Source organism: Colius striatus, chromosome 16 (assembly GCF_028858725.1).
Source record: "Colius striatus isolate bColStr4 chromosome 16, bColStr4.1.hap1, whole genome shotgun sequence".
Taxonomy (NCBI): Eukaryota; Metazoa; Chordata; class Aves; order Coliiformes; family Coliidae; genus Colius; species Colius striatus.
Window position 1 is genome coordinate 9,201,996 of NC_084774.1, and position 10,089 is coordinate 9,212,084.

Sequence of the window (10,089 nt, forward strand, 5' to 3'; positions counted from 1 at the left end):
CACCGGCCCCGCGGATCTCGCGTGGCTCCGCCGCCGGCACGGGCGGCAGCGCGGGGCCGGGCAGCGCACACCGGGGCCTCGGTGCGGCCGGGTGCGGCCGGGGCGGAGCCGGCCGGGGCGGCCCCACCGGCCGCTGCCCCCGACCCCGCCCGGGCTTGCGGGCACGGCCTCCCGCCCGCCGGCCTCCCCTCCAGGGCATCCTCCCCGTTATCCCGCGCTGCGGGGTGCGGGCGCGCTGTCCCGCCTGTCATCCTCCGGTCCAGGGTGCAGGCAGGATGCCCTCGCTACCGCCCTGCCCTGCCGGGTGTAGGCAGGGTGTCCCTCCTGCCGTCCCTTGCAGGGTGTCCCGCCTGTCATCCTCGCTTCCAGGGTGTGCTGCCCTGCAGGGTGCACTCCCTGCCTGCCATCCTGCTCTGCGGGTGCGGGCACGTTGTCATGCTTGTCACCGTCTCTTTCAGGGTATCCTGCCCATTTTCCTGCCCTCCAGAGTTCAGGCAGCGTGTCTTGCCTGTCATTCTCCCTTCCCTGTTGCTCTGCCTGTCATCCCATGCTCTGGGGTGCAGGCAGGGTGCCCTGCCCATCCATCCCCTGTCTAACCCGGAGCTGTGGGCAGCTGCGAAGATGCTCTGGATCCCACTGTGATGCCGCCCTGGCTGCTGGGGATGAGGCTGGGTGTGAGGCCAGCACGGTGCCAGTGAGATGATGTGATTTGCCCAGCTCCCAGGCTCGGGGTGTTAACTCCACAGAGCTGTTGGCACCTTAGCAAAGTGCCTCAGGACAGAGCCAACCTCAGGTACCACCACTGAGATGCACCGCCAGCAGCAGGCAGACTCGACAGCTCTGAAATTAGGGAAAATCACACTAATTTTGCCACGTGAGAGCAAAACCCAAACGAACCCTCAGTGCCAGGGCTGCTCTCAGCAGCACACGGCTCACGTGGTGCCAGGAATTAGGAGACCCCGTGGTGCAGCCACGTAACACTGAAGTGAAAAAGAAAAGCCCCAGCCCAAGTCGGGAGTTTCCCTGCAGTTCCCCTCTTTGTCTCCATTGCAGGGAAAGAGCTTAATTAATGTCTGCAGAGAGCGGAGGGGGGGAAAGCTCGGTGTAATTGCTGGGTATTATTACCGGCGGAGCCGAGGGTGATCAGCGGGGTGGGAGGGACAGGCACAGCCCACCCTCTTTGTATAAAACGAGGCATATCCGAGGCAGCTTTGCTTCCCAGCCAGCAGCTGCCTGCCGGGAGAGCTGTTAACTGGCAGCAAGGCAGGGAGGCAGTTGCCTATTAGAGCTGTCAGGCAGCTTCACTGGGACCAGGCAGCATCTGCAGCACCTTCAAAGTCTCCTCCTCGCTAAGCGTGTCTGGGAACCTTGGGCACCTTCGCTTGTCCCCACGGCATCCTGCAGAAGTGGCACCGTGTTTGTTTTCTGCATCTGCAAAGCGGGGTTTTGCATCTTTGGGAGCAGGGTGAGGGTGAGAGGGAGGTGTTGGGGAGCCCAGCCAGCCAGGGGGTGGTACAGAGGCTTGGAGAGTGGTCAGACGCTGGCTGGTTGAGGTATTGAAACACTGCAATAAAAAGGCAAGCACTGATGCTATTTTTAGTCCCCATTGAGTGGAGGGGGCCAAGGAATGGACTTGAAAAGAACAGCAAATGTAGAGCAGATGCTGAGGAGAGCTTTGTTCCGTGTGCAGAGATGGAGGGGTGGGAAAGAACTGTGCTGGGAAGGACAGGAGGAAGAGGAGGAGTAAGAGGAGCAGGGGCAGATGCTGCTTTTCTCCATGGGAAACCATTGCATCTCCTCTTGAATGGTGGGTCGTAGGTGAAAGCTTGTCCTTGATGCTGTGGCAGGGACGAGGCCCTGCGTGCCAAGTGGTGCATTCCCCCTGCTCTGCCCCCTGCCTTACCGTGCCCACTGTTCCCACCGTGCGAGGCAGGAGGAGGTAGAGGAGAGACAGCCTGGCACATGCTGTGGCCGTAAATGCTGCCATCAGAGCAATCCCAGCCAGACTGTGTGTGCAGAGAGGTGCTGCCATCCTATGTGCGCTCCCGACATCGCCTCTCTGGCCCCTCGTGCTGGCGATGAGCAGAAGGTGTCCCCGGAGCTGTCCCCGGAGCTGTCCCTGGCTCTGCCCGGAGCTGTCCCCGGGTCTCCTCGGAGCTGTCCCTGGCTCTGCCCGGAGCTGCCCTGGTGTGTCGGGATGCAGCCAGCACAGATACTCCCACTCCTAACCCACCGTTGCTCTCGAGTACCCCTGACAAGGGTCAGCTCTGGCTTGTCAAGACACTCGGCCAAGGGTTACATCACAAATAAGTTAAAAAGCCCATTCCTCGGAAAGGAAATGCAGAAAAGAATCTGATTTTCTGGCTGCAGATCCTTCTGGGGTGTTGGGACCAGACACCAGGACTGTGTCCCTCACCCAGGCTGGCGCTGGCTCATCCAGCACTTACAGTGTATGAAGCTGGTCGGCTGCAGCAGCACCTTTCAGCCCATTAACACCACCAGAGTAAAAAGGATGCTGGGTCTGCAGAACCTCTGCCACATACTGCTGGCTCTGGAGACATCTCAGAAACTCCTGCTAACTGCTGTGTGCACAGGGCTGCGTGGGGCCAGGGGATGTAGGGATGCCATGTTCATGGGACTGGGAGGGACTGGGAGGGACTGGGAGGCCAGGGTTCCTCTCACATCTGCTGAGCCTCGTGCACTGGGCAGAGACAGGCAAGGGAAAGGGCACAACTGTGATACCTGGCTCTGGGGTGGAGAACCCAGTGCTTCCATATCTCCCAGAGCTTTCTCCTGGGATAAAAGATTACAGCCAGATCCAGAGTCTGAAAACCCAGCTACTCCATCCCTGGAGCAAGGAGGGGGACAAAGCTCCTTGGGCCAGCCCTGCACTCCTGGAGCTGTTGGGTGACTGGTTTGGCTGAAGCAGTGTGATCCCAGAACAGAGAAGAGAATCACTGCTGGTTTGTGAAGCAGCATCCAGGCTAGCCCAGCTCTCCTCTCTCCTCTCTCCTCTCCTCCCCAGCTCCTTGCCTCTGCAGCCCAGATCTCTGATTGGAACCTGGAGCCATGAATTATGCTGATGCCTTTTTTTTATTGTGAGTTTGTTGTTTCTTGAGGTTTTTTTCCCTCTCCCTGTGCTTGAATGCACTCAGCAAATATAAGCAAAAGGGAGAGGGAGAGAAAATGCTACAGATTTAATTTTAGATATGGCAAGAAAGCAAAATGGCTGCAGTGCAAAGAGAGGTTAGTGGAGGAAACGCCAGCCAAGCTCCCAGGGGCCCTGAAGCTCTTATTTATTATTTACAGGGTTGTATTGGTGTGAGGGGAGCATCTCAGGGAGGAAGCCAGCCCTGAGCCTTGGGCGTCGAGCCCCTGGGGCGTTCAGAGCACATGGAGGGCAGTGGGGAGGTGCAGGGGCACGGGACAGGACCGGGACACTGCGGGCTCGGCAGCAAAGCTGCGTGGCTGCAACAGCCCCAAATCCCCCTGGTGTTAAAGAAATGGATCCTCTGGTGGGAAGCAAAGGGGCTCGTTTTGGCTGGGGAGTTTGAAGGTTTTCACTGGAGTGCCTGACTTACAGCCTGTGCAAATGCTCAGCCTGGAAATGTGCCAAAGCCTGAAACTTTCCCTTCCAAAAAAGGTCCAAGTGAAATGCTGTGAATGTTTCAACACATTTCTGCAAGGCTTGCTTTTGCAGCAAAGCTACTTGTGTATCCAGGTTGGGGAAAAGAGCTGATTGACCCAAATCATCTCAGGTTTGGGACAAACTCTGTATCTCAGCCCTGCTGCCTGCCTGGGGCCGAGCTCCAAGCAGCTGCTGCTGCCCCATGGGGCTGCCTTGCTCCCACCACTCGTTCCCTGCACTGCCCACCCTCCCTTGGGTCATCACTTGGGAGTTTCCAGCCTGTAAATGCCACCTCCCCTTTGCTCCAGCCCTGCCAGAACCATGTGCCAGGCTGTCCCATGTGCCACCAAGCCTGGCATGAGTCCTGCTCCAGCTCTGCCTGGGTGCTGCAGGTGCCTGGGGTTGGTGTGAGTGTGGCACTGCCCCTGTGAAAGCAGTAGCTCTGCAGCCATCCCTGCACACACCCCTCTCCATCCTTCCCAGCTCAGCATCGTGCCCATTGGTCCTGGGAGTGTTTCTGGCAGTGGGGAGACAGGGCTCCCTGAGGGCATCCAGGACCTCAGCCTGAGGACCCAAAAATGAAGGAAGTAATATAGGGGAAAATAATGAAATGCAGCAATTATCCTTGCTCTGGTACTTTCTAATTAAGGGAACTGTCACCTTTATTAAGAGGCCATTAATTCATTGTCACAAGTCACCGCTGGAGTGCAAATACCAAAAATGTACCTGGGCCATGGGGAGCAGAGCAGCATCTCCTCCTCCCCATGCCTCTGCCTCCAGCATTGTGTGAGAGCTGCCATGGGGCTGCTGACAGCTTTCTGCATGTGATGCCCTTCTCCTCACACCACAGCCAGTGCTTCAGGAAGCCACAAGCTCTGCCACGGTGCTCAGCCCATCCCAGGCTGGGATGAACCCATCCATCTCCCTCTGCAGCCCTGTGCCTGCACACTCTGCCCTGCACAGTCCAAACACATTTGTGGTGCAAGGGATGTGGTGATTTCTCAGCAGAGATTGGCTCTTGGCTGCTCTGGTGGAACCAAACCTCCAGCACTGCCAAAATGTCCCCAAGCCCTATGGTTGAGGTCAGAGTTTCTCCCAGCATCACCTCCCACTAACAGCCAGCTCCATCTCTAGCAGCCTCTCATTATGCATTCTGCATGGAGGGCCCTGCATCAGCTTAATTAACAAGGTAAGAAAGAGGGGACCTTTGAGGAAATCTTAATTATATTATCCATCTCACCCTGAGTGGCACCTGATCCATCCCAACACTCTTCTCAAGTTCATTAGCAATGAATCAAGATTGATTAGTCCTGGATGTGCAGTGAGGACACGCTGGGGCAGAAGGTTTCTACTGACATTGCTGCCAGAGCCTGTGTGTCCCCAGGCCCCATCCTGTCCTCTACTACCAGGCAGTTGAGATGAGGACCAGGGCTCTGGGATAAGGCAGCCAGAGGTTTGCCAGAGCTGGGACATGGCTGATAGAGCAGCCACTCCATGGTGCCCCTTCCACGTGCTGGCATCTCACCCACCTCACACCTCCCTGGGATGCTCTGGTTTAGACCAGCACCCATCCAGCCCTTCCAGGCTGCTGTGCTCCCTACTCCCTGTACCCTGCTCTCCTTCACCATGGCTTGTGTGGCCCTGACACAGGGCACATGCCACCACCTACTGGGTTTCCTCCTTTTTTCTCACCTACTTTCCTTCTGTGATGAAGGGTCTGGATAGCAAGTCTTGTGAGGAGCAGCTGAGAGACCTGGGGTTATTCAGCCTGGAGAAGAGGAGGCTGAGGAGAAACAGGAGCAGAGATATAGGAGTTGGTCTCTTTTTTCCAGTAATGAATGACAGGTCAAGAGGAAACAGCCTCAAGTTGCCCCAGGGAAGGTTGAGGTTGGAGCTGAGGCAGAACTGTTTCCCTGAGAGGGGTGTCAGCCCCTGTGCCAGGCTGCCCAGGGAGCTGGGGCAGTGCCCAGCCCTGGAGGGATCCCAAGGCCATGGAGCTGAGGTGCTGAGGGCTGTGGGTCAGTGCTGGGCTGGGCAGGCTGAGGGCAGGGTGTGCACTCCAGGAGCTGCTTAAAGGTCTTTTCCAACCCAAATGATTCTGTGATCCAGGTGCTCACAGGTCTCCACTACAGGAAATGTCACAAGGAGCTGCCTGAAACCACCAAAGAGGTGAAGATTGGAGGCAGTTTGTAATCCCCCCTGAGCACCTGATGAGAGGACAGGGTTTGAATGAAATCAGGTGTGTCATCTCATGGGGACTAGTGTTCAGAGCCACACTGGTCTGGGTTCAGCAGAGCCCGTGGCAGATGCTGCTGTCCCTCACTGCTCAGCAGCTCCTGTCCTCCAGCCCCACAGAGCCAGGGAAGCACAGGCTGTGTGCCCAGCCCAACTCCTGTCCTCCAGCCCCACAGAGCCAGGGAAGCACAGGCTGTGTGCCCAGCCCAACTCCTGTCCTCCAGCCCCACAGAGCCAGGGAAGCACAGGCTGTGTGCCCAGCCCAACTCCTGTCCTCCAGCCCCACAGAGCCAGGGAAGCACAGGCTGTGTGCCCAGCCCAGCAGGAATTTCAATGCTGGGGGAATGGGGATGGTTTCCTGAATCAGAGATGCAATCAGCAGCATTTCAGAGCTGGTGCTATCTGTACCATCAAGCTGGGCTCAGTAATTACTTGGGCAAATTAGAGATGCAGTTTCCACGTGCAATTGTGGTGACTTGTGGGTTTTTTTCCCCCCCTCCTGCTTGAAAACCTTGCTAGAATCTGCAAACCTCCTCTACCACTGGCATGGGCTTGCTGGATTTTTCCTTTATAAGACAAGAAGATGCCAACCATCACTTCTGATGCCAGCAGTGCATTGTGCTCCTTATTGCAAAAACACTGCCACGAGCAGGAAAAGTTAATCAAGAGCTGACAAAGTCGTGTGCTCTGTGATAGCTGCCACTGCCTGCCCTGTGCCACTGCCCCTGCCTGCACCCTCCTGCCTGCTCCAGGCCATTGATTTATTGCTGGTGTTTTCTGCTTAATTGTTGTCTGGTTTTAATATTGCACAAATCTGCACCCGATCCATCTGTGTGTCATTGCCTGGTGCTGTTTGGTTTGGGGCAGTGCCTGAGATACTGCTGTGGAGATAACTGCTGCACAGATAGGAGGTATTTTTGTCACTCAGAACAAGCTGAGGAGAGACCAAGCTGCCCCTCAATCCAGAGAGAAGCCCAAGCACTCATTTCCACCCGGGGGTCTTGGTGCAGCACCCACAGGCTCCTGGGGGTGATGGTGCTTCCTCAGTGCCTCTGTGCACAGGGATTTTGTTGTGAACCCAGAGGCACTGGATGAAAATGCATGCTCAGGGTTGCTCCAGGTGCATCTCTGCACTGGTTGCCCCTTGAATGATGGCAGCAGACACCGATCCAGAGCTGGAGCTGTGGTCCAGAAGGATGTTCCATCCTCGCTGGGATGAAGGTGCAGCCGGTGCAGCCCCAGCTGTGGCAGGGGGCTGGGGGGGCAGGATGGCATCCTCCCACCTTCCCCATGAACACCCGGCTCCTCCAGCCCCCTCCTGGCAGGTCTCGTCAAACACAGGTGGGTCTCAGAGGGACACCCCACCAGAGTCGTGCTTTGGGCTCCAACCGAGCTCGCTGGCGGGGCTTGGGCAGGATGAGAAGCCAGAGGGACCCCGAGCACAGCCCAGCACGGGGGACATGGCACAGGGAGGGTCCCACAGCCACACACCCCCTCGGGTGCACAGCAAGGGGCAGCCGGGATTTGGGGCAGGACCTTTGCGGGGACACTCTGCCCTAGGGGCAGCCCCAGCACCGCTCCCAGCACCGCAAACCCATCACCAGCTCCGTGCGAGCACAGCGCACAGCCCGAGAAGCCATTTCTGCTCCGTGCAGCTCCGAAGAGAAGCTCAGTATCTCCCTCTAACGATGCACCTCACCCGCAGCCACACTCTCAGCAGCCGACGTCTGCTTTAGGGATGCTGCCGGCTGCTTGGCCACCCCACAGCCCCGGCTGCTGCCGCCACCGCTCCCTCTGCTCCCCGGCACTTGCGGTGGAGAACCCAGCCCTTGGCCACATGTTCTCTCCCTTGGGCTTTATTGAGCTCTGGTCTGATCAAGGTCCATTGTTTCCTACACAAGTGCATCAGGAGAGGATGGGGCTACATCCTGCTCGGTGCTCTGCTCTCCACAAAAGTGGCTAACAAGGAGCAAAGGTGAATCCTGCACGGGCTGGGATGGGTGAGTGGCCCCATGGCAGCCTTGGTGCAGAGCCCATGGCTGAGAGCACTGCTGCTGCTGCAGAGGAGATGGGGGGCTCCTGCTGGCTTCCTTGCCTTAAAAATCAATAGACTCCCCCAGCTTTGCTGCTCCTGAGGTGAGAAGAGCCAATTTTGCTGCATTTTTAAAAAGGTCAGTATGGACAGAGGAGCAAATCCTGGTTTTGCTTGTGCTGGGGGTTGGGGGTTGCACACGGCCAAGCTGCAAAGGCAGCTCCCTACAAGCTGAGCCCAGGGGGTGCAGCCTCCCCTCTGCTCCCACCCCCACTGGTGGGGTCTGGCCCAGATGATCCACATCCAGAGAGGGGAGAGGCTGACTGCACCATCCTGGCTGCACTAGAGCAGGCACTGACCAGCTGTTGCCTTTCTCTGAGCTGGAGGAAATCTGCATTTGGGAAATTCGGAGGCTTTGTTTTCAGCCCAGCACCAAACCTCTGCTCTGAGGGTGACACAGGTGTGTTAGAAACTCCTCCAGCAATGCTGATGCTGTGGAAATCACTCTGTGCAGGAGAGAGAGTTCAGCTACCTGGATCTGAGTGCTGTCTGGTTCATCCATTATCCAAACCAAAATGGTCTTAGAAGAGGTTTTGCTCCTGAGACCTCTCCATCACCTGGCCTTGTGCAAGTACCCTGGGTACTCAGTGTGGTCACTGCAGCTGGAGCCAGAGGATGCTCCATGCATCCTGCATCCCACCTGGGTCCCACCAAATTCCCTCTGCTACCCCTTCACCCTGCCAAAGCCCCAGATTCTTACTCCTCAGTGGTTCTGTGGAGCTGGGAGGGATTTAAGTACTGGCAACCTCCCCTAGACTGAGGGTTGTTCCCACAGGGCCATCCTGTAAAACCCCTGTCCCCCATAGAGGGGCTTGTCCTGGGGGATTTAGGGCTGTAGATATCTCCTGGGCATCATGAGAAGGGCTGAAAGGACTAAACCCACGGTGCAGGTTCAGGTGAGGGAAGGATCAGCAGAGCAGCAAGTTAAAATAACAGTCTCTGGTTTTATTAGCAGCAGAGGAGCAGGTGGGTGGGTGCCTGGCCAGGGGACACCGTGACCTGCCTCTGCATCCCTGCCAGCTCCTGTGCCCCAGGAGCTTTGGGATGCTTCCATTTTGGGGTCCCCCTTGGCCCCACAGCCCTGCCCTCCTCACTGGAGGGGGAACATGGGGAGGTGAGGGCATCCCCCCTGCCCCTAAACATTCACTTGCTCCTTACCTGCCTGCATGAGGGGTCTGTGGCTCCAGACAGGGGCAGTTTTGGGGGTGCTGGGGGTGTAACAGTAAATGTCAATGGCAGGTCTGGTCATCAGGACAATGCCTGGGTTTGGTGGCACCGTCTCCAGCCCCTGGGCAGGAGGAGCAGGGCTCTGCAAAGAGCTGATGGGAGCACAGAGGGCATAGAGGGAGAAAAACTAGGGACCAAAGCCAGGGGGAAACCAGTACCCAGGGATTCCCAGCCTCAGCCTGGGCAGCTCCTGGGGTGTCCCAGCAGCATCCCCAGCTCCCCCCCTACCTCCTGCAGCCGCTGCCCCATCTGCCTGCAAACGGGGATGGCTGGAGGACGAGCTCCTGGCACCACGACCTCCAGGCCATGGCACCCTCCTGGCACTTCCCCTCTGCCTTTGCTCCCAGATTTCCCAGCTCTGATGACTCAGCTGCCTTTTTAACTCACCAAGTGGAGCTGGGCACTGGTGGCTTGGCTCCCCTTTGAATTTTTGTTTAGCTGGTCAGATCAGCTGATTTGTTACTGGGAATGTGACCTCCCAGGATGCTGGAAGACAGCCCAGGCTGAAGAGAAAACTAAAGCTCCCTAAATAAGCTCCAAGGTGTGAGCACGAGCCGCTGAGTGCTGGGATGTTGCCCATGTGCATAATGCTTCACCATCCTGTGCTGGCTCTGGGCTGTCCCAGGAATACCCACACTCCATTTGTCTGCAGTGCTGAGCTCTGCATGTTTCCAGCTCTTTTTTCTCCATCTCTTTCCCTGGGAACCCTCCAGCTCAGGTGGACAAAAGTTCATCTGTCCCTGCAGCAGTTTTGTTACTTTTCCTCCTTTCCAGAGCTGTGTCTGCTGGAGGAAACCTCCCAGCTCTGCCCAGAATTGTATTCAGAAGAAAAGAAAGAGAGAGAAGAAGGAGGAGAGAAGCCCTGGAGCATCTGGGAAGCTGTCTCTTCATGTGCCAAGTGTGTGGT